This window comes from Taudactylus pleione, unplaced genomic scaffold (assembly GCF_031769625.1).
Source record: "Taudactylus pleione unplaced genomic scaffold, aTauple2 ptg000824l, whole genome shotgun sequence".
Lineage (NCBI taxonomy): Eukaryota > Metazoa > Chordata > Amphibia > Anura > Myobatrachidae > Taudactylus > Taudactylus pleione.
In genome coordinates this window covers 3,194,269-3,215,481 of record NW_028285226.1, presented here as the reverse complement: position 1 = coordinate 3,215,481, position 21,213 = coordinate 3,194,269, and the positions used below count along the sequence as shown (strand labels likewise).

The following is a 21,213-nucleotide window of genomic DNA, read 5'->3' as shown; positions in this document are numbered from 1 at the left end:
CATTAAAAGGACACTCAGTTACAGGTGTACTGGTACCAAGTATAGGACAGTGTAGGCTGGTTATCACATGATTCAATGCAAAAATTTCCATCGGCAATACTGCTCACCTCCCACTCAGGAATGAACTCGAGTCCACCATCCATGCCGGGCCTGTCTGGGAGTGTCGTTGCATGGGGTTAAGTGCAAAGACACTGAACCGCTCGCAGGGGCGTATCTACAATGGGTGCAGGATGTGTGGGGTACCCGGGCCCCTGGGTCCAGGGGGGCCCCGCACTGCACACCCATTTTCCCGGTGACCTGTGCAAACTCTATAGACTCTGGGCACACCCTAGTGCCCAGAGTCTATAACTTCGGCGCTGGCCGCGCACAACTCAGTGCGCTGCCGGCCACCGGAGAGAGAGGAGGGGGCCCGTGTCGGAGATTGCAGCAAACACTCACTAGAAGCCCCGGCAAGTGCTGCTTCTGTTGTAGAACACACAGCACCATGGCTCCGCCCCCTCACACAGCACCACGGCTCCGCCCCCACACACAACACAGCACAGCAGGGCTGGGGTCCAAGGTCAGCCTGTAAGAGATGACAGCCACTGCAGCAAGAAGAAACTACTGTATACATATACTGATACAGAGCTGTCACTTGTTGACAATCAGTGCAGAAATGATGTGCATTGACTGTCAGTGATTGACAGCTCATAGCCTACTTATTAATATAGTTTATTCTTGCATCTCCTGGCTCCTGTCCCTCGGACCCTCACTGATAAAGGTTTGTGCTGCTAATGCTAACGTGAACTTTTAAGTAAATTCAGATTTTTATTTTATTATAAACTACTGATTGATTGATTGATTGTTTTTTTGGGGGGGCGAGGAGAAATGGAGACACAACAAAAAGGGGGAGGGTACTAGCGAGTATTGCACACAGGGCCACTTGTTTCTTAAAACAATATATTAATAAATTGTTAGTATTCTGTATTAATAAAACATATCTATATTAGTGCTGTTATTGAGGTCATGTGACAGATTGTAATCAATGATATATTTTAAGAGGAGCAGAAAATGGCCTCTAAAGCTGGGTACACACCATACGACGGTGTGACCAAACGATGTGTCAAGCGATGTAACAATACATCACGTGCGCCGTACACAGGGGCACCAAGAGGGGGGTGGAGCGGGTACAAGTTAACAGGTTTTTTTTGGTGAAAATAACTAGTCCCAGCAATTTGGGGTACATGAGAATGGGTGCTAGCATATTTTAAAGTTGCTAAAGTGAAGTTTAAAAAAACGTAAAATATCCACCTGCCGCAATCTTAAAAACACCTGGGACATACTTGGAGACCCCCTTGGAGTCTATTTCGCTAGTTTTTAAGTTTGTCTCCCAAATTTCGACTTTTTCGCCCCCAAAATTAAAGTAAATTTTTGGGGTGATCTAAAGTATTTTTCTAAACTTTTTTTGATGCAGTTTACCTTTGCGGATCTGTCCCAAGCTTGCAGGGGGGTTCTCGCTACTTTGCACCCCAAAACTCCAATTCTGCACTTTTTTTCAACACCTATTAATAGGCGGAACTTTTTCGCCTATTCCAATACATTGACTTTCCGCAGCGGCGAAAAGTCTATGGAATTCTGGGCCTGATTCAGACCTGCTCGTGAGTGCACAGCACTCGCAAGCGGGTCAATGGTCCCCCCCTGCGCACGCTGGAGCCAGCTCCGGCGTGCGCATGCGTGAGACCCGGCCAGCGACGGGCGCTCCGTCACTACGGGTCTCGCACCAAAGTGGGGCAGCTTGCCCTGTTTTGGAGGCGGGCAGGGGGAACACCTGCCGTTTGTGGGCGGCCCTACTGACATCACTCGTGATGTCAGTAGGTGTACTTCCTGCTCTATTAGAGTAGGAATTCCACTGGGGCTTGCGGCCACGAGACCCTACCACAAGGGTCTCATCGCAAGCACGATGGTCTTGACCATCGCGACCATCACCTGGCCGCTCGCATAAGCTGTGGGTGGTCTCCCACAGCTATGCGAGCGGCCAGGAGGCTGTCTTTTAAAAAAAAAAGGGACGCCCTGATTCAGAGCGAGCGCTCTCAAAGAGTGTCCGGCTCTGAATCAGGCCCTGAATACGGAGGAAACTTTTCACATGGCGAAATGACGTCACTCGCAATACTTTTCTGCAGAAACTGACTTTTCGCCGCTAATTGAATATGCCCCTTAATCCACTGAGCTGCTCAAAGTAAAAATAGAACTATATACCATATATATTGTTGTATATGATACAATTATCTATATATACGGACCCTATATTCACAGTGAGCACATGGGCCACACTCCCTCACACAGTTGGCACCCCCCCCCACACCACACATGTCAATCATGGTGCCCCCCCTGTCATTTTTTCCTGGATCCGCCCCTGTACCCCTGTCATCCAAAGTTACCAGCGTCGCGGATCCTTGACAGGCAGTTGTTCACCTGATGAGCTGGTTCAGGGGTGGGACAACTGCTGCTCTGCTGTCGGTACTCTTGGATGCAGAAACAAGAAGACGCAGCTCAGCTGCTATGACTCTCCTGTTCAGGAGCATCAGCCATAATACAGCCTAGACAAGCTCCCAATTAAGGGAACCCTGGAGATCACTCCACAGCTCAGTGGGGAAGAAGGGGTGTGTAGTGTGCTGCTGGGGGGCTATTCAAATTTCCATACCCCCACCTCAAAATTCCCACTTCGAGCACTGATTTTAGTATAACTTAAATGTATTAAAGAGCTTTTGGAGCAGTTTTCATAAAAACTACTCCACGGCCCTTAAATTTGCACTGTTTTAGTAAGCAGATTGCCTTTCCCATACTTGGAAGGGAAAATGTGATCTGTTTCAGATTACTAAAAGAAATTGTGAAAAGATGCAGGGGATGGAGTCCTGCTATAAGAACGCTATTTAGAGATGGTGTTATGCAGGCTTTCCCCCATTTTCCCATCTCCAGCTCAGCCTTCTCTGCCTGCTGACAGGAAAAGCAGGGCCCGGAGCAGGCTTCTGTAATCAGCCATGTGTGTCTGATAGACCACAGGCTGATTACATAGAAAAATAATCAGAATAAAATAAATAAATAACACTCACCTGCACCAGGGGCTGGTGATCAGTGAGCACCTTCGGGACTCCTGTCAGCTGATCGCTGGGCTCATGCTCTGTGACCCCAGTCAGCTGCTCCTGTGTGCTGTAAACTGAGATACCGGTACACAGCACAGAGTATTATATGTCTGTTACTTCAGTGAGGGTAATGGGGTACAAGAGAGGTACACTTTTAATGGGAGTCAATGGTGACATTAAAAACGTGTAAGAGAGGGTGCATATTTGTACAATGTGTGTGTTATATCTATGACAGTAATAGGATGTAACAGGTACTGTGTACATGTGTTGCATGTGTGTTATTTCTATGATAGTAATAGGATATAAGAGGTACGCATTTGTTGCATGTCTGTTGCACAGATAGTAATACATTATATTGGGGTTGGACGTTTTTTTTGGTATCTCCTATTGCCCAGACTGCGATGGAGTGTAAGAAGGGTGAACCTTTATTATGTATCTGTTATTTCAGTGTCACTATGCACAGGACCTATGGCGAGAGATGTGGACACTCTGGTACTTTCCATGAGGGCTCTATGGTGTGATGAGTTTTTTCGCCTGGACCCAAATTTGCCACCCCTTCATTTCAATGAGGAGGTAATGAGACACACACACATATATAATAGGTGAGGAGTGTATGGGGATAGGGGAATGGCTCCCTAACTCTGATGTTCCCTTGGGAGGAGTGAGATTTATACCGATTTCCACAGAAAACCATAATAATATCATGTTTACAGCAGAAAACGGGGTATATCTTTTGGGAGCTTAGTACAGAACTTATAATTCACTTAGTGACCAGCACTACGACACACCCTCATCTCGCTGATCTTTGTTCTATAGATTTACTCCTCTACCAAACCTCTCCGAATTGGATATTATGAAGAGGACGGATATTTCCAGGCGAACCCCGGTATGAGACGAGTTCTTCTAGAAACCAAACATCTTCTAGAGGATGCTGGACACAAGGTGAGCGGAGCACGCAGATGGGGCCCTGTCTGGTACATGTCAAGGTTCAGACTGGCCCACAGAGGTACAGAGCAAACCCCTGGTGGGCCCTACTGCCTGGGGGCCAATCTCTCCTCTAGGGATCAGGTTCCAAGCTGTGCACTTGAATTATACATATATTATAATTCACAGGACTATGATGTATCTTCTATAATGCATAGCTGTTCTTAATCTGGTACATTATCATGCATGCACTAGCAGTATTTACTATATATATATATATATATTTTTTTTTTTTTTTGGGGGGGGGGGGGCAGTTCGACATGGCGCCTCTGCGAAGCAACTTTGTAAAGCTGTCAAGTGGTCCTCTGCCCATACCTTTGTGAAGTTCTATTCCTTTGATACCTTCGCCTCTTCTGTTGGGACTTTTGTGAGAAGAGTTCTCAGCGCAGCTCAGGAGCGTTCCCTCCCTTAGGAGATTAGCTTTGGGACATTCCAGGGTAAAGCCTGTGTCCCCTATGGAGAAAGCAGAAAAGGAGATTTATGTGGGACTTTGCTCTGCTTCAGGTTCTCCTGTCCGCATCTGCTTTGTTTTTGGACCTGTATGTGACTCGTTCTTCCTTCTCCTCCTTCTTTCTTTAGGCATGTTAACTTAACTGAGTTGCCTGTGGCTGGGAGAGGGTCATGGGGGTGAGGGAGCAGGGGCTCATGGGTAAAGAGTTTTAACTATTTGGTGCCTAGACTCCTACTCACCAACCTATACCAAGCGTAAAGCCTGTGTCCTATGGATTTAAGGGGTGAGCGGATTCGGTTCTACTCGGTTCCGTTCGGATTTAAAAACCGAATCTTATTGGCTATCAGCTGTCACGAGTATTGGATAGCTAATAAGATTCGGTTTTTAAAACCGAACGGAACCGAGTAGAACCGAACCCGCTCACCCCTAGTTTTAACAGGTAAGCACATAAATGTCCTTACTAGAATATTCCGTATTTTGGAATGATTGCATACCATAATGAAATATCTTGGGAATGGGACCCAAATCTAAACAGACTGCATTTATGTTTAATATACACCTTATACACACAGCCTGCATGTAATTTTATATAATATTTTCAATAATTTTGTGGCTCAAACAAAGTTTGTGTACAAATGTAAAATTAATTTATGTTTTATATATACCTTATACACAAAGCCTGAAGGTAATTTTATACAATATTTTTAATAATTTTGTGCCTTAAACATACTTTGTGTACATTGAACCATCAAAAAGTATAGGTTTCAATATCTCAGTCATGCGAAACAAATTCCATATTTCGTAATATTCCGTATTTCAGAATATTTGGATATGGGAAACTCAACCTGTACTACATTATTGCACTTTCTATCCTCACCTATAGACTGTCTCCTGTATTGCATTTACATGCTTCTGAGTGTCCTTTGCTTTGCCAAGTCTCATTTGGTAAAGTTTTCTTAGGAATAATTTTCTGTTTAAACTGGATCATTCATGCAGCTTCTGTAGTGCATCCCACATGCCCTTTGCAGTATTCTCGTGCCAGGTATGGTGACTGGGATGCATGGTGCCTGGTCCTATAACCTTGCTTCTTTGATCAGTCATCAAACAAACATAGAAGGTTTATGAAGCAAAACTGTAGTATGAACAGTGCCGGTTTCTCACCGTACAGACACAGCATAACTAGTAACTAACATTTAGTAGATCTGCACTAGACTGAAAGACCATCTAGTAACATGTTGGTAACAGCACCACCTGCAGTACCTCCAGTGTAACTACTTAAGCAATGTTAAGACTAGAATTGTTGTAGTATTCCAACAACAATTTCCTCTTCACTTCTACATTTACTGCTTACATTACTTATATTTCACCAATTTTAGATTATATAACATTATTAAAATTAAATTTTTCTTTTCAGCTCATCTTGTTCAGGCCTCCACGAGTGGGTTATGCATATGAGCTGCTCTGGAAGGCGTTTCTTGGAGACAAAGGGAAAACCATAGCAGATAAGTTGTAAGTGGCATGTGCTGAGTACAAGCAATGAAAGATGGATATTAGGGTGAGGGCTAAATACATTTAAACATAGCACCCTGGAAGAATATTCATTTATTTATATAACACCACCAATTTACTCAGCACTGTACAGAGAATATTTGGGTTTCATATCAGTCCCTGCCCTGTTGTAGCTTACAGTCTAAAGGGGGATGTACCAAGCCTTGGAGATACAGTGGTGTTTGAAAGTTTGTGAACCCTTCAGAATTTTCTATATTTCTGCTGAAATTTGGCCTAAAACTACCACAGATTTTCACACGAGTCCTAAAAGTAGAGAAAGAGAAGCAAATCAAACAAATGAGACAAAAAATAGACGTGCTCATTTGTTTATTGAGGAACATTATCCAATATCACATATCTGTGAGTGCCAACAGTATGTGAACCTTTGCTTTCAGTATCTGGTGTGACCCCCCTTGTGCAGCAATAACTGCTTCTAAATGTTTCCGATACTTGTTGATTAGTCCTGAACATCGGCTTGGAGGAATTTTACCCCATTTATCCGTACAAAACAGCTTCAACTCTGTTATGTTGGTGGGTTTCCTCCCATGAACTGTTCGCTTCAGGTCTTTCCACAACATTTCGATTGGATTAAGGTCAGGATTTTGACTTGACCATTCCAAAACTTAAAATGTATTCTTCTTTAACCATTGTTTGGTGAAATGACTTGTGTTCTTTGGGTCGTTGTCTTGCTGCATGACCCACGTTCTCTTGAGATGCAGCTCATGGACAGATGTCCTGACATTTTCTTTAGAATATTCTGGTATAATTCAGAATACATTGTCTCATCAATGATGACAAGTCGTCCTGGGCCAGATGCAGCAAAACAGGCCCAAACCATGATACCACCACCACCACCACCGTGTTTCACAGATGGTATGAGGTTTTTATGCTGGAATGCAGTGTTCTCCTTTCTCCAAACATAATGCTTCTCATTTAAACCAAAAAGCTCTATTTTGGACTCATCTGTCCACAAAACATTGTTCCTATAGTTTTCAGGCTTGTCCAGGTGATCTTTAGCAAATTGCAGATGGGCAGCAATGTTCATTTTGGAGAGCAACGGCTTTTCCAGCCATGCATAACATTGTTGTTCAGTGTCCTCCTGATGGTGGACTCATGAACATTGACATTAGCCCATAGTGAGAAAGGCCTTCAGTTGTTTAGAGGTTACAATGGGTTCCTTTGTGACCTTGCAAACTATTTGAGGCTTTGCTCTTGGCGTTATCTTTTTTGGCCGACCACTCCTGTGGAGGGTAATAATGATCTGGAATTTTCTCTATTTGTACACAATCTGTCTGACTGTTGATTGATGGAGTCCAAAATCTTTAGAGATAGTTTTGTAACATTTTCCAGCATGATGAGCATCAACAACTCTTCTTCTGAGGTCCTCAGAAATCTCCTATGTTCATGGCCTGATACATTTCCACAAACGTGTTGTGATCATCAGATTTTGATAGATCCCTGTTCTTTTAAAAAGACAAGTCCACTCACACCTGATTGCCATCCAATAGATTGAAAATAGCTGACTCTATTTTCACCTTCAAAATACAGTATCTGCTAACAGGGTCGCCATCAAGGGGGACGGCCGGGCCTCGAGTCCCGGGCCCGGACAGTCTGGGGGCCCGCCCGCTCCTCCTACCGCCTGTCCACTACTTCCACCCTGCTAAACTTACGTTCACTGACAGGCTCGGCCGGTGGTCCGCGCCTGCCCGCGCCCACTACTACAGTATACCCTCTCACTATCTCTCCAAACGCCCGTCGCTGCTGCTATGTATGTGGCTGGCTGTTGGAGGCAGGCAGAGTGGATGCTCCCAGCCTGCTCTGTGCTGCTAACCAATAACACAATCAAGCAGACGGGAGCTTCCTCTCTGCCTGCCTCCCACAGGCAGCCATAAACACCACAGCAGCGGCGGTTGGAGAGGTAGGGAGAGGATATAGTACTGGGCGCAGGTGGCGCCTGTCAGTAAATGTAGATTTAACAGGGAAAAAGTAGTGGGTGGGAAGGCCCCGGGGCCCTCGTTGTGCGGAGGGAGGGAGATTACTCGGGGAAGGGTGAGGCTCTGTATAATGGGGGCTGGGGGGCCCTGCCTATTTGGCCCGTCCCAGGCCCCACATACTTTTGTAACTATGATATTGGATCATTATCCTCAAAAAAATTTAAAAATTAGCATGTCTAATTTATTTGCCTCATTTGCTTTTGTCGTTATCTAGTTTTAGGACTTGTGTGAAAATCTGAGGTAGCTTTAGGCCAAATTTCAGTAGAAATATAGAAAATTCTGAAGGGTTCACAAACTTCCAAGCACCACTGTAGATAAAGTGGTGTAATTGCCCAATGCAACCAATCAGCATCTAACATTTCAAATGCTGCACTAGATAAATGACAGGAGCTGACCGGTTGCGTTGCGTAACTTTATCCCACTCTGCGGCTTGAAACATCTCCCCCTAAATTCCCTAACATACAGACATGGAGACTAGTGTTAATTTTGAAGGAATCCAATTAACCTTTCAGTATGTTTGTGGCGTGTGGGAGAAAACCATGCAAACATGAAGAGAACATGCACACTATACACAGTTAAGCCATATCCAGGTATTTAAGTATTGTAGTCAGCAATTATCTGAAAAAGTGAAATGCGAACATTAATTCCGGGACCATGTTTTAGACTGTGTATAAAGTACATTTATGTGGTGTCTGCACTGATTGGCTGGTAACAATCACTGTCAGGGTATGGTACATGAAAATGCTGCTCTGTGTTATATAGGGGTCTATTTACTAAGCCTTGTTAGGAGATAAAGGGCCGTATTCAATTTGAGGCGTTAAGTCCGGATCTGCGGTAATTTACCGCTGATGACGTCATTATCGCCTGTTTTGGTTTTACCCCGTATTCAACTTCAAAGACTTTCCGCCTAGGCGGTAAAGTATAGCCTATGAATGACAGGCGGTAAAAAGTGCAGAATTAGGGTTTTGGGGTGCAACGTTTCGGGAAACCCCCGTGCAGCCTTCAGTCAGTCCCCCAAAGGTAATCTGTGTAAAAAAAAAACACCAAAAAAACTTAAGGACACCCCAAACATTTACTTTGAAAAAGGGGGCGAAAAAAAAAAAGTTGGGGTCCCCAAGTATGCCCCAAGTGTTTTTTTGATTGCAGGTGTTTGCACCAGGTGGATTTTTCACGATTTAAGTCACTTTAGCATGTTTAAAATATGCTAAACCCCATTTTCAAGTACCCCAAATTTGATGGGCATAGTTGTTTTGCCCTAAAAAAACTTCTAAATGCTCTTCTGCATCACCTTATTCAAAGCCGCATTTATGCACCTGCCGCGGCTATTAGAAACCCCGACTTCCTTCAGGAGTTAAAAATGGGGGTACCCATAGTGATCCCCCATATCTGCACATCTTTAGGGGGTTCCCTAGAATATTTCCCGAAAATTCCCCTTTTGTTTAGCCTGTAAAAAAAACGGGGTAAAAATTTACAAAAAAAATTACATAAGGTCCCCCCCCAAAAGCCAAGCCAGCCCCAGGCTTGCCAGCCAGTGGTGGTCTCTAAAAATATGGGGAACAAATTGTGTATGGTTCCACCGTATTTTAGAAACCAACCCAAGGCTGCAGGGACCAGTTCTGGTTTAAATATAGGTGGAAAAAATACGTGGGGATCCCCCTATATTTAAGACCAGCACCAGACCCAACCGACTGGGGTGTAATGCCACAGCCAGGAGACCCAATCACTGGGGCTCCAGGTCCAAAGCATTAGCATCCCAAATCGGTCAGAGCAAGCCGGTGATCTCTGGGGAGTCGGGGGCCCCCCAAAGAAGGGTCCCCCCTTCCCGAGCACCACAGGCTTATGCTGAAACCTGGGGCTCTTCCCCATACCCCTGGTTTGGTGGGTATGGAGGTAATGGGGGGCCAAATAATGTAAAACTATTGTGTTCTACAGTGGAACTACAAGTGACAGCATGCCTGCCATTTTGCACTTGTGGAACAACAAGTGCCAGCAGACATGCGGCACCTGTAACTTCACTGTAAAATAAATAGTTAAAAAAAGACAAAACACACACACCGTGACAGTATAACTTTATTACACACACCTACCCATTCACACATACTTACTTATACCAGATGTGTCTGTCCCCTTGTCCAGTAGATTGTCCTCAATGAATGCGTCTGCAAAGAAAAATTCATACTCACCTATATCCTGGCGCCTGTCTCCGCAGTAATCCAGGAACTTAGCAAAACAAAAAAACGAGTTTACACGACCCACGCAACAGCTATCAGTATGTGTGTTGCCACACATACTGATAGCTCCCGAATGCCAGCTGACGGATGCCAGCTGACGGAACATGCATGGAGCTGGCACTTCCCGAGAGCCAATCAGCGGCCGCACTGACTGTAGAACGGCCGCTGATTGGCTCCGGCTACTGACAGTTCCCACGTGGCGTAAATCGCCCAAACATGTGTAGACATGGGGGATCACTATGGGTACCCCCATTTTTAACTCCTGAAGGAAGTCGGGGTTTCAAATAGCCGTGGCAGGTGCATTTTTGCAGAATTTAAAAAAATGCGTTTTGGGACTTAAAAATATGCTAGTACCCATTTTCATGTACCCCAAATTTGATGGGACCATTTTTAAAAACGAAAAGAATTAGCTAAGTGCTCTTCTGCATCACTTCTTCAACGTCAAAAGAAAAACACCTGCAGCGGCTATTTAAAACCCGATTTTCTTTTGCAGCCAAAAACGGGGGTACCCATAGTGATCCCCCATGTCTGGACATCTTTTGGGGGGGTCCTAGGATTATTTCCCAAAAATTCCAGTTTTTTTAACGCCGATCCAAGTATCGCCGTTTGAATACGGGGATACGCGGGCACGCGCACGATACTTTAACGCCTACAAAACAGGCGAAGGCAGCGTTAAGTCCGGGCCGCAGCTCGGATCAAATTGAATACGGGCCAAAGTGAATGGTGATAAGGTACCGTTCACTTTATCTCCTTACAAAGCTTAGTAAATAGAACCCCTTTTCATATTGAAGTGAAAAAGAACAAAAAAAATAAAAAGGGTTTTGTCATATTTATAATTATAATATGACAAAAGTATGGAAAAACCAAGAGAAAACATAAAAATATGAGAGGAAAGTCATAAACACAGCCATGACCAATGATCACATCTTCCTACAATCACTGTGAGGAGCACTGCTACACAAGGGAATAATGGGAAGTTATACACCTTGACAGGATTAATTATCACAGCTTCCTACAGTCACTGTGAGGAGCACTGCTCTACAAGGGAATAAGGGGAAGTCATACACCTTGACAGGATCAATTATCACATCCTCCTACAGTCACTGTGAGGAGCACTGCTCTACAAGGGAATGAGGGGAAGTTGTACACCCAGACAGGACTAATGATCACATCTTCCTACAGTCACTGTGAGGAGCACTGCTATACAAGGGAATAAGGGAAGTTATACACCTTGACAGGATTAATTATCACATCTTCCTACAGTCACTGTGAGGAGCACTGCTACACAAGGGAATAAGGGGAAGTTGTACACCCAGACATGACTAATGATCACATCCACCTACAGTCACTGTGAGGAGCACTGCTACACAAGGGAATAAGGGAAGTTATACACCCAGACATGACTAATGATCATATCCTCCTACAGTCACTGTGAGGAGCACTGCTACACAAGGGAATAAGGGGAAGTTATACACCTTGACAGGATCAATTATCACATCTTCCTACAGTTACTGTGAGGAGCACTGCTATACAAAGGAATGTTGTACACCCAGACAGGACTAATGATCACATCCTCCTACAGTCACTGTGAGGAGCACTGCTATACAAGGGAATGTTGTACACCCAGATATGACTAATGATCACATCCTCTTACAGTCACTGTGAGGAGCACTGCTATACAAGGGAATGTTGTACACTCAGACATGACTAATGATCACATCCTCTTACAGTCACTGTGAGGAGCACTGTTATACAAGGGAATGTTGTACACCCAGACAGGACTAATGATCACATCCTCCTACAGTCACTGTGAGGAGCACTGTGACACAACGGAATAAAGGGAGCCAGAGGCCCATGTGCCCTGCATAGCCTGCACCCATTATAGATACGCCCACCAGTGACCCTCCTACAGTCACTGAGAGGAGCACTGCTACACAAGTGCAAGAAGGGAAAGTCACAAAAAACAGCCATGACAAACAATCTCTAAGGGGAGCATTAGGAGAATGAAGAGAGAGACATACATGGAGACATGGCCATTGGCCTCCACCATCTGTAATCACTGAGAGGAGCTATGTGACCCAAGTGAATGAGGGAAAAGTTATTCAGTACATATAATTATCGGAATCGGTATGAAATACCGCCCCCGCATGGCCGGTGGTTCGATTCCTGGCAGCGGCAGGCCGACACTGGAACAGATCCCGGCAGCGTGAGCCCGACAGCGCTGGAAATCCCGATCGTTGTAAGGTAAGTATAGACTAACCTAACCCCCCTAACCCTAACCCTCCTTAGGGGTGCCTAACCCTAACCTCCCCCCAAGTGCCTAACTCTAATCCCGCCCGTAAGTGCCTAACCATAACCCCCCCTTCCCCGCTGCCTAAACTTAAGTCCCCCGGGGGGGTGCCTAACCCTAAGTCCTCCCCAAGGGTGCCTAACCCTCCCTCCCCCTAGCCTGACCCTAACCCTCCCGGGGGGTGCCTAACCCTAAGTCCCCCCTGGGTGCACTAAACCTAACCCTTCCCCCCCACGGCTGTCCGCTCGTGGCGCCCAGCATCCCTTCGATCGGGATGCCGGGCGCCGGTCTCCCGGCATCGGGGAAATGAGCGGCGTATACATCTAGACGCCGCCCATTTCACCCTCGCTGGGATATAACAGTCGGGGAGCCGGCTTAATGTCAGCCGGCTTCCGATTGCATTCCTAATTATCACATAATTTGTCCTGCGTCACAGGAACTTTTTCTGGATTTCCCTAATGTTCTGGATACCAGATTCCATGCTGGACACCTCTAACAATATACAGTATATATAGCAATTAAGTATTTTTTATTTATTTGATGTTTTTTTTTTACCTCAGAGAGAGCCAATAATATTAGAATGTTGCCAGCTGTGGAATGGAATCTCCAATGGATCAGAGCACAGGGATGAGGATAATTCTCTAGTTATATATAGATAACATTGCAGTAAACAGACTGGAGGGCACGTAGGAGAGCGGGAGAGAAACCCTTTATGTTACGATGAGTTGATGTGCATAAGGATCCTTGCTCAGCATCTCTCCCCTAGCAGAGCTCTTAAAGAATATCTTATGACAATCGGCGTAACTATCAACGGGGGGCCTCGACAGTCTGCAGGCACCACGTGGCCACCTGTGATGCTTTCTGGCCTTGCTCCCCTATGCGGCCTATAGTCAGCAGGGACCTAAATGTTCAGCTGTGGGACTGCTGAAGCTCTAGAGTGCTGTGCACATGAGGCAGCACTCTAACGGATCCATAATAAAATCCTGGCCAGCGTTTGTGGGGCAGTCTCTGATGCCATGACCTCTGTGATCAGGAAATTCAGGGGGGCTAATAAAGATGGCGGTGGCTGATAACCTGGCATAGTATGTATAGGCAGGGGAAACTAAAAACCTTTGCGTCTGATTCAGAGCCGGACGCTATTTGCGCTCGCTCGTTCAGAAAAAGGGGTGGCTATTCAAATGAACCGTTTGCTCTTTGCAGTCTGTTCACGCCTCTATGTCTGAACGAGCGAACAAAACTTGCTGTCGTAATTTTGAAAAAAACGCCCCCTGGCCGCTCGCATCCTACGTCATGTCCGCTATTTAATAGATTAATCGAGTACATCGAACAGCGTCTGAACTGCTCGCTATTCTTGTGGTTGGTTTTTCCTACCACAATCTTGCGAGCAGTTCTGACTATAAAATAACCAAGTGACGTGGTCAATGACGCTGCTGTATTAATTATGCACACCCTTAAAACGCCCGTTTTGACCTTTAAGCACGCCTGCGTTCTGATCTCCACTCCCCGTTTGCAAGCACCTTCCCCTGTTACCACCCACATACGCCTCCTCCTGTCACTCAAAATAGCAGGCATTCGCTATTTAGCGAGCACACGATTTTCGGCCGCACTGACTGGTTCGTGCATGCGTATTGCAATCCGTACGCATGCGCAGATGTGTGAACATCGATCATAACGAACGAGCGGCCGCTTACGAGCGGCTCTGAATGAAGCCCTTTGTCCATACGTTGCCAACTCTCCTGGAATATTCGGAATACTCATGCATTTCAGGGGTAGTGAATAAATGGGGCCACTTTATATAACCACCTTGTATTTTATTCCTGTTAGTAAGAACACCTTCATAGACCCCAACCTGGGGGAATGCGCACAACTCTGTAAAATGCCCGATGTGGTGAAGAGGATCCTGGGCTTCATTTTCCGGCCAATAGTAAGTAGATACGAAAAAAAAAAAAAAAAAATTCTTACTGTAAGTAAATTTGTGAACTTAATTCAATTTAACACGGACAATTTCATTATAAACAAAAATGAAAAAAAACAACATAATTATAAACACTAATTGGTCTATTCAATATGTTAATTATCATTGTTTGAACGGACTTCGATAGTTAACGTTTCTTCTCGACGAGCGCGCCGGAGGAATTCATCAAATCAGCTGTCTTCCCGAACACTTTCATTGCTCCTCTCGGAGCAGGTCACGCATGCACACAAGAGCTCCGACGTCCGAAAGGATCCCTTTTCACGACCCAGGACTCCTTCCCATACGGAAGGAGTGGGTAGCGGCAGCACTCGCCATCTGAAGATGGTGAATGCTCCAGCAATCAAGCTCTGAAAATATTGTATTTATGGTGCTTGATGAATTCTATCCCCATACTAGTATATGGGGACAGCGGGCAATTCCGCCAGAGGAAGGTAAGTAGGAGATATCTGTGATACTAGTATATGGGAACAGTGGGCCATTCCGCCAGAGGAAGGTAAGTAGGAGATATCTGTGATATCTCCTGCTTTACCTCCTTAATAAATGGCCCAATAACTTAATTTTTACAACTTTTGTAAAAATTAAGTGATGATGAATAGGTTCCTTAGAACTCTATTCATCAATCAAATTTCTCCTTAAATAATGCGGAAACGAGCAATTCATTCCAGAGCTTGGCCCTGGTAGCTAACGTCCCGAAAACTGAAAGCAAAGTGGTCACATTAGCGAGTGCATTTAAATACATGCATGCGGTACATCATTCCTTATTGGCAATAATCATTTTCTAATTATTGGGTCTAAAACCTGATAATCAATAAACAGGCCCCATATTGTAGCTATACTTTTATCCCACTAATTAATAAATTATTTTTCTATATGAGAATATATAACATATCTAGCAAAAGCCCATAACCTGAATACTACTGTAAAGAAACAGACTGCTCCTGTCCCCCAACCCCTGACCCTGTGTTTGGTAAGTGCGCCCAGGTGCCCTAACACTGATTAGTAACTTTCTCACTCTACAGCATAATTCCGAAAATCTATCATTGCTCCGGCAGACACAATGGTTACATAAGTGAACATGTTATGTTTTATTGCTTCACTTAATACTCGCTAAAATCCTAAGTGACACTTTGATAATGCCCTGACATGGGTTTCCTAGCCCCAATAGTAATCCTTAGACCTTGAGTCCATGAGAAGAAATTAGCGGTGTGTAAGCAGCAGGTACATTAAGTTGTGACCAATGGGCATTTTAACTTTTTAACCCAAAGTAATGCCCCGTATACACAATACCCACAGTAGTAGTGCCCCTAATACACATAATGCCGACAGTAGTAGTGCCCCTTATGCAGTGCCCGCAGTAGTGGTGGCCCTTATGCAGTGCCCCCAGTAGTGGCAGTGGCCCTTATGCAGTGTCCATAGTGGTAGTGCCCCCAGTAGTAGTGCCCCCAGTAGTAGTGCCCCCATATGCAGTGCCCCATGTAGTAGTGCCCCACGTAGTAGTGCCCGCAGTAGTATTGCCCCCAGTAGAAATGCCTCCCAGTAGTAATGTTCTCTGTAGTAGTACCCCCAATAGTAGTGCCCAAATAATAATGCCCCTAGCTGTAATGCCCCCTGTAGTAGTGCCCCCAATATTAATGCCTACAATAGTTATGCCCCCAATAATAATGCCATCAATAATAATGCCCCCTGTAGTAGTGCCCACAATAGCAATGCTCCCTGTAGTAGTGATACCAATAGTAATGCCCCCAGTAGTAATGCCGCTTACACACAAAAAACCCCCAACACAATACTTACCACAAGAACCGTACCTGAATCCCCGGCCGTCCAACAGGCTGCTCCTCGGAACTATGGGAGAGACCTCATGACATCTCTCCCATAGTGCACACTTCAGGAGCTGGAAGCCGGAGCTCTGGAGTGAGCTCCACCCTCCACCTGCCAGTGTCATTGTGGGGAAGGAGCTGGGCGCCCGCTGGTAACAGAATATCAGTGGGCGCCCAGCAAATGGAGCCTCCCTGTGGCGCTGGGCTGAGGTGGGCCGGAGGAGGCGTAACTGGTTCCGTCTCCAGATATTTGGCCGCTGTTGGTTAGCTACATAGCCATTGATTATAAGACTTCAGCATTCAGAGCAGATCCTGAACCATCTGTATAGTACATAGAACTCAGTGTTGCAATGCGGCATCTAATAATAACTTGAAGATAAAATATTTTAAAATTTATAGTGATGCTGATATTTTTTCCCTGTACGTAAATCTTATTTTAAATATTTCCAGTATCCGAGGATTTCCAGGTTTCTAAATTCCAGTGTTGGTGCAAGGTAAGACCCTGTGTGCTCTTCCAGATTATCTCTCATATACAATGTACACTATGTAGACAAAAGTGATTGGACACCTCTGCATTGCAGCTTGTTTAGCATGGGTCCGTGCATGGTCACATTAACTCTGAGAAGTATAAAGATGTTCATTGTGGCAGTTCTACAGAAGCAATGAATGTTTTTATCAGGATGACAATGCCACCTGCCATGTTTCCAGGGTGACGCTGGACTAGTATACAGAAAATGTGGTAACCTGGATGTACTGGCCACCTCTGACTCCAGATCTTAACCCCAGTGAGAACCTCTGGGACGAATTGGAACGATGGGTGCGTTCTAGGCTGACTCGACCTTCTTCAGTGTCACAGTTGGTCAGTGTACGTAAGGCGGAATGGCAAAACATACCCCCTGCTGTTATCCAGTAACTTGTGGACAGACAGTTTGCCAAGAAGGGTGTCTGCAGTAATCACTGCACATGGTGGACCTACAAAGTACTGACGTCAATAAAATATTGTTTATCTATGTCCTGTCAGTGTCCAATCACTTTTCTCTACATAGATATATTACCCTGGTGGATTATTCCACATAAATTCCCACCCGCTCACACTCTGCGTCCTGAGGTGGAAGACTGTTATAGGTAACTGACAAGATGGAGGGCTGTGACCATGATGAAAGGAGCTGTCCAGCTCCAAGTAGAGACATAACATAGGGGATATGATAGATAAGTAATAATAGGTGATCAGGACGGCAGCATTCACATAAATAAGAGGGTTTCTAGAACAAGGTGACACTGTGACAGCAACTGTGGAATAGAAGGAGGGAAACCTGAGAGGAAATAGGAAGAACTTTTATACAGAGCATACTTGCCGCCTTTTGCTTTCCCTCCCCAGTAGAAGCCCGGGGAGAAGAAGCCGGTGGGTGGCTGATTGTCAGCATCATTAAGCCCCTCCCCATGCGGTAAATTGCCACGATTGGTGCAAATTTAAATAGGGGCGGGACCAAATGACTTGATTATTGCAGAATAGCATCATTAAGCCCCGCCCCTACACGGGAATCCACGTTTGCTCTAGAAATTCTCCCCCATTCTGCCTACTTCACTAGGAAGTGGGCAGGAATGCAGGAGAAGTGCCTACTCTACGGGGTGTGCAGGGAGTTACCCGAAAAATCTTGAGCCTCCCATGACTTCCGGGAGAGTAGGCATGAATGATACAGAGGGAGTGATAAATCTACGGATACAGCTATGGAAGAAATAGCAGAGCAGCGGTGGAAGGAGGCCCCCAGTATGATTAAGATTGGGGGCGTGACGTATGACAAGGCCCCCAAATTTACGTGCGACCCTCCCAAATGTTGGGAGGTATGAGGAATTGTCTACTGACCATTGTGGTTGGGGCTCACACAGTAAAAGAATTGGGGAATACATGGTGTAAACATGCGGATATTTTTAAGACCAGTCTAAAATGCATGTAGTCAGGAAGCCGGCAGGCAAAATGCCGACCGCCGGCTTCCCGACTGTCATATCCCGCCGAGGGACTAATGATAGACGACAAAATTTTGCCGCCTATCATTATCCCTACGTCGGGATCCTGACGCCCGGCACACCGAATGAAGGTAAGCCGGGCGGCGGTTGCGGACAGCCGCAGGGAGGGGGTTATGTTAGGGGCTCCTGGGGGGGATTTAGGATTAGACACCCCCCTGGGAGGGTTAGGGTCAGGCTAGGGGAAGGGTGGTTTAGGGTTAGGCAACCCCGGGGGTAGGTTAGGGTTAGTCACCCCACCGGGAGGGTTAGGTTTAGGGAGCGGGGAGGGGGGGTAGGTTTAGGCACTTACAGGGGGAGAATTAAAAAGCAATGGGAAAAAAGATCTAAGGCGATACAGATAAAATTATATTTAAATCGTGGAGTTCGTTGATATGGAGGTTTTTCCTTTTCTAGAGATGATCCACTCCGTGGAATACAATATGAAATTTAAACACAAACATAAAAGATCATATGTGAAGTAATGTCAAAACGTAAAACCACAACAAAATGAAATAGTCCTTTTGTGTTTCTGAAGAGGAAAAGGGTGATATCTGTTTTTTTCCAAAAGTTAATGTCAATCAAACAAATCAGGATAGATCCTCACCACCACAAATCACAGAGATGGGCGTACCATAAACTCACTTAATACGTGAATGGAAAATATACATAAAGGTATCTTTCAAAATACTTCACCGTGTGTCAAACGAAAGATTGAAGGATAAGCGTACCCCAACTCACGTAATAAGAAGTTGGGATCAGCATAGAAAGGTATCTTTTCCACAAAAAATGAAAAAACCATAGGTAAAGAAGACTTTTGATGAAAAATATAAAGATCCAAGGAGGATCGAAACGGCGTTGGTGGAGATCCAAGGAGGATCGAAACGGCGTTGGTGGAGAGATTTGTGGGCATTCTATGGATTACAAGAGAGACTTGGACTTATATTTTTGAGGTATATAGTAGATCCATTACGGGTTCAGTCCGGACCTTTTACCTGTAAGAGGAGATACTACTGTTAATACTTCTAATTTTCATCTTTACTTGTTCAAGGATTTTTTATTTTATTTTACATGTTTTTAATATTTGTATTTTTAATAAACCTTTTTTGAAGTGATACCTCATCCTCTATTTTAAATCAAAAGTCTTCTTTACCTATGGTTTTTTAATTTTTTGTGGAAAAGATACCTTTATATGCTGATCCCAACTTCTTATTACGTGAGTTGAGGTACGCTTATCCTTCAATCTTTCATTTGACACACGGTGAAGTATTTTGAAAGATACCTTTATGTATATTTCCCATTCACGTATTAAGTGAGTTTATGGTACGCCCATCTCTAAGATTTGTGGTGGTGAGGATCTATCCTGATCTGTTTGATTGACATTTACTTTTGGAAAAAAACGGATATTACCCTTTTTTTCTTCAGAAACACAAAAGGACTATTTCATTTTGTTGTGGTTTTACGTTTTGATATTACTTCACATATGGTCTTTTATGTTTGTGTTTAAATTTCATATTGTATTCCACGGAGTGGATCATCTCTAGAAAAGGAAAAACCTCCATATCAACGACCTCCACGATTTAAGTATAATTTTATCTGTATCGCCTTAGATCTTTTTTTCCCATTGCTTTTTAATTCTGTATGTTTTACTTGTCTGGGCAGGTATAGGATTGAGATTGAGCTGACAGTTACCGTGCGCCGGAGTTATACCTTTTTTTCAATTTTGTGATAATTATACAGGGGGAGGTTAGGCATTAGGGGGGGTTAGGCACCCATAAAGAAGGCTTAGGGGGGGGAGAGGGTTAGAAATAGTACAAATACTTACTCTTCTAGTGCCCTTTCTATAGTACAAATACTTACCCTCCTAGGGATCTTCTAGTGCCGGTCTTCAGGTATCGGGATTTGAACTCATACCGATTCTGTCTAAAATATACAATAAAAACATAGAGCCTGATTCATTAAGGATCGCTATTGCGATTCCAGCCTCATAATCGCGCGCAGGTCTGCTGTGAAAATATTCTAATGATTGCAGTCACAATGCCTTCACGCTGCCTGCATAGAGACGTCCACTGCCTCCTATTACTGCTAACTCACATCCGTAATACCTTGCAAACCTCCATAAAAATCGGTAATATCGAGTACCATCGGCCACTCATGCAGAATTACAGCAGCCCTGACTCTACTTAGATATTGCTAACCTCATTGCACGCAGTAAGTACTCAAGCTGCTTATGCCATCACACTGGCTAATTTATGCACGCCCATGCAACGGCGTTCAAATGGTCAGGCACGCCAGCATTTTTTTTCTGACCACCTCTCATCACCACCCCCAAACGCTCACTGCCTGTCAGTCACTCCGTGATCGCTCTCCGTGCTCTGGGTGATCGCATTGCGATCACAGTGGTGTCTTTGCACACTGCGATTCATGCACAGTACGCAACAATCGGCCATCTATGTACGCTTTAGCAGTTGCGATCCTTAATGAATCGGGCTCACAGAGAGAGCAGACTCGGTGGATCTGTAGGTTTTCTTCCATCAAAGTTTCTGTGATTTTGTGTTTTCTCTGTTATGTTTTGCTGTTATTGTCTGTATTGATCTCTCTCATTCCTCCATCTAGATCTGTGAAGCATCTCTGGGAGGAGCAGATAGCCTTGCAGGTAGTATACATTGCGTTTATATTAATAATAATGTCTTCTTCAGGGTCCATAGGGATCCACAGGGATACCATGGGGGGGGTGTGGTTGGAGAGATCCACGCACCAAACAGTTAAAGCTTTAGCTCCCAGGATGCCCCGGTCTTCCTCC

General features: G+C 44.8%; 1 pseudogene; it reads left to right on the top strand.

Annotated features, from left to right (window-relative positions):
* The window catches only part of LOC148474660 (fatty-acid amide hydrolase 1-like), a 42,968-nt pseudogene that overhangs the window by 8,859 nt on the left and 12,896 nt on the right, over positions 1-21,213 (top strand).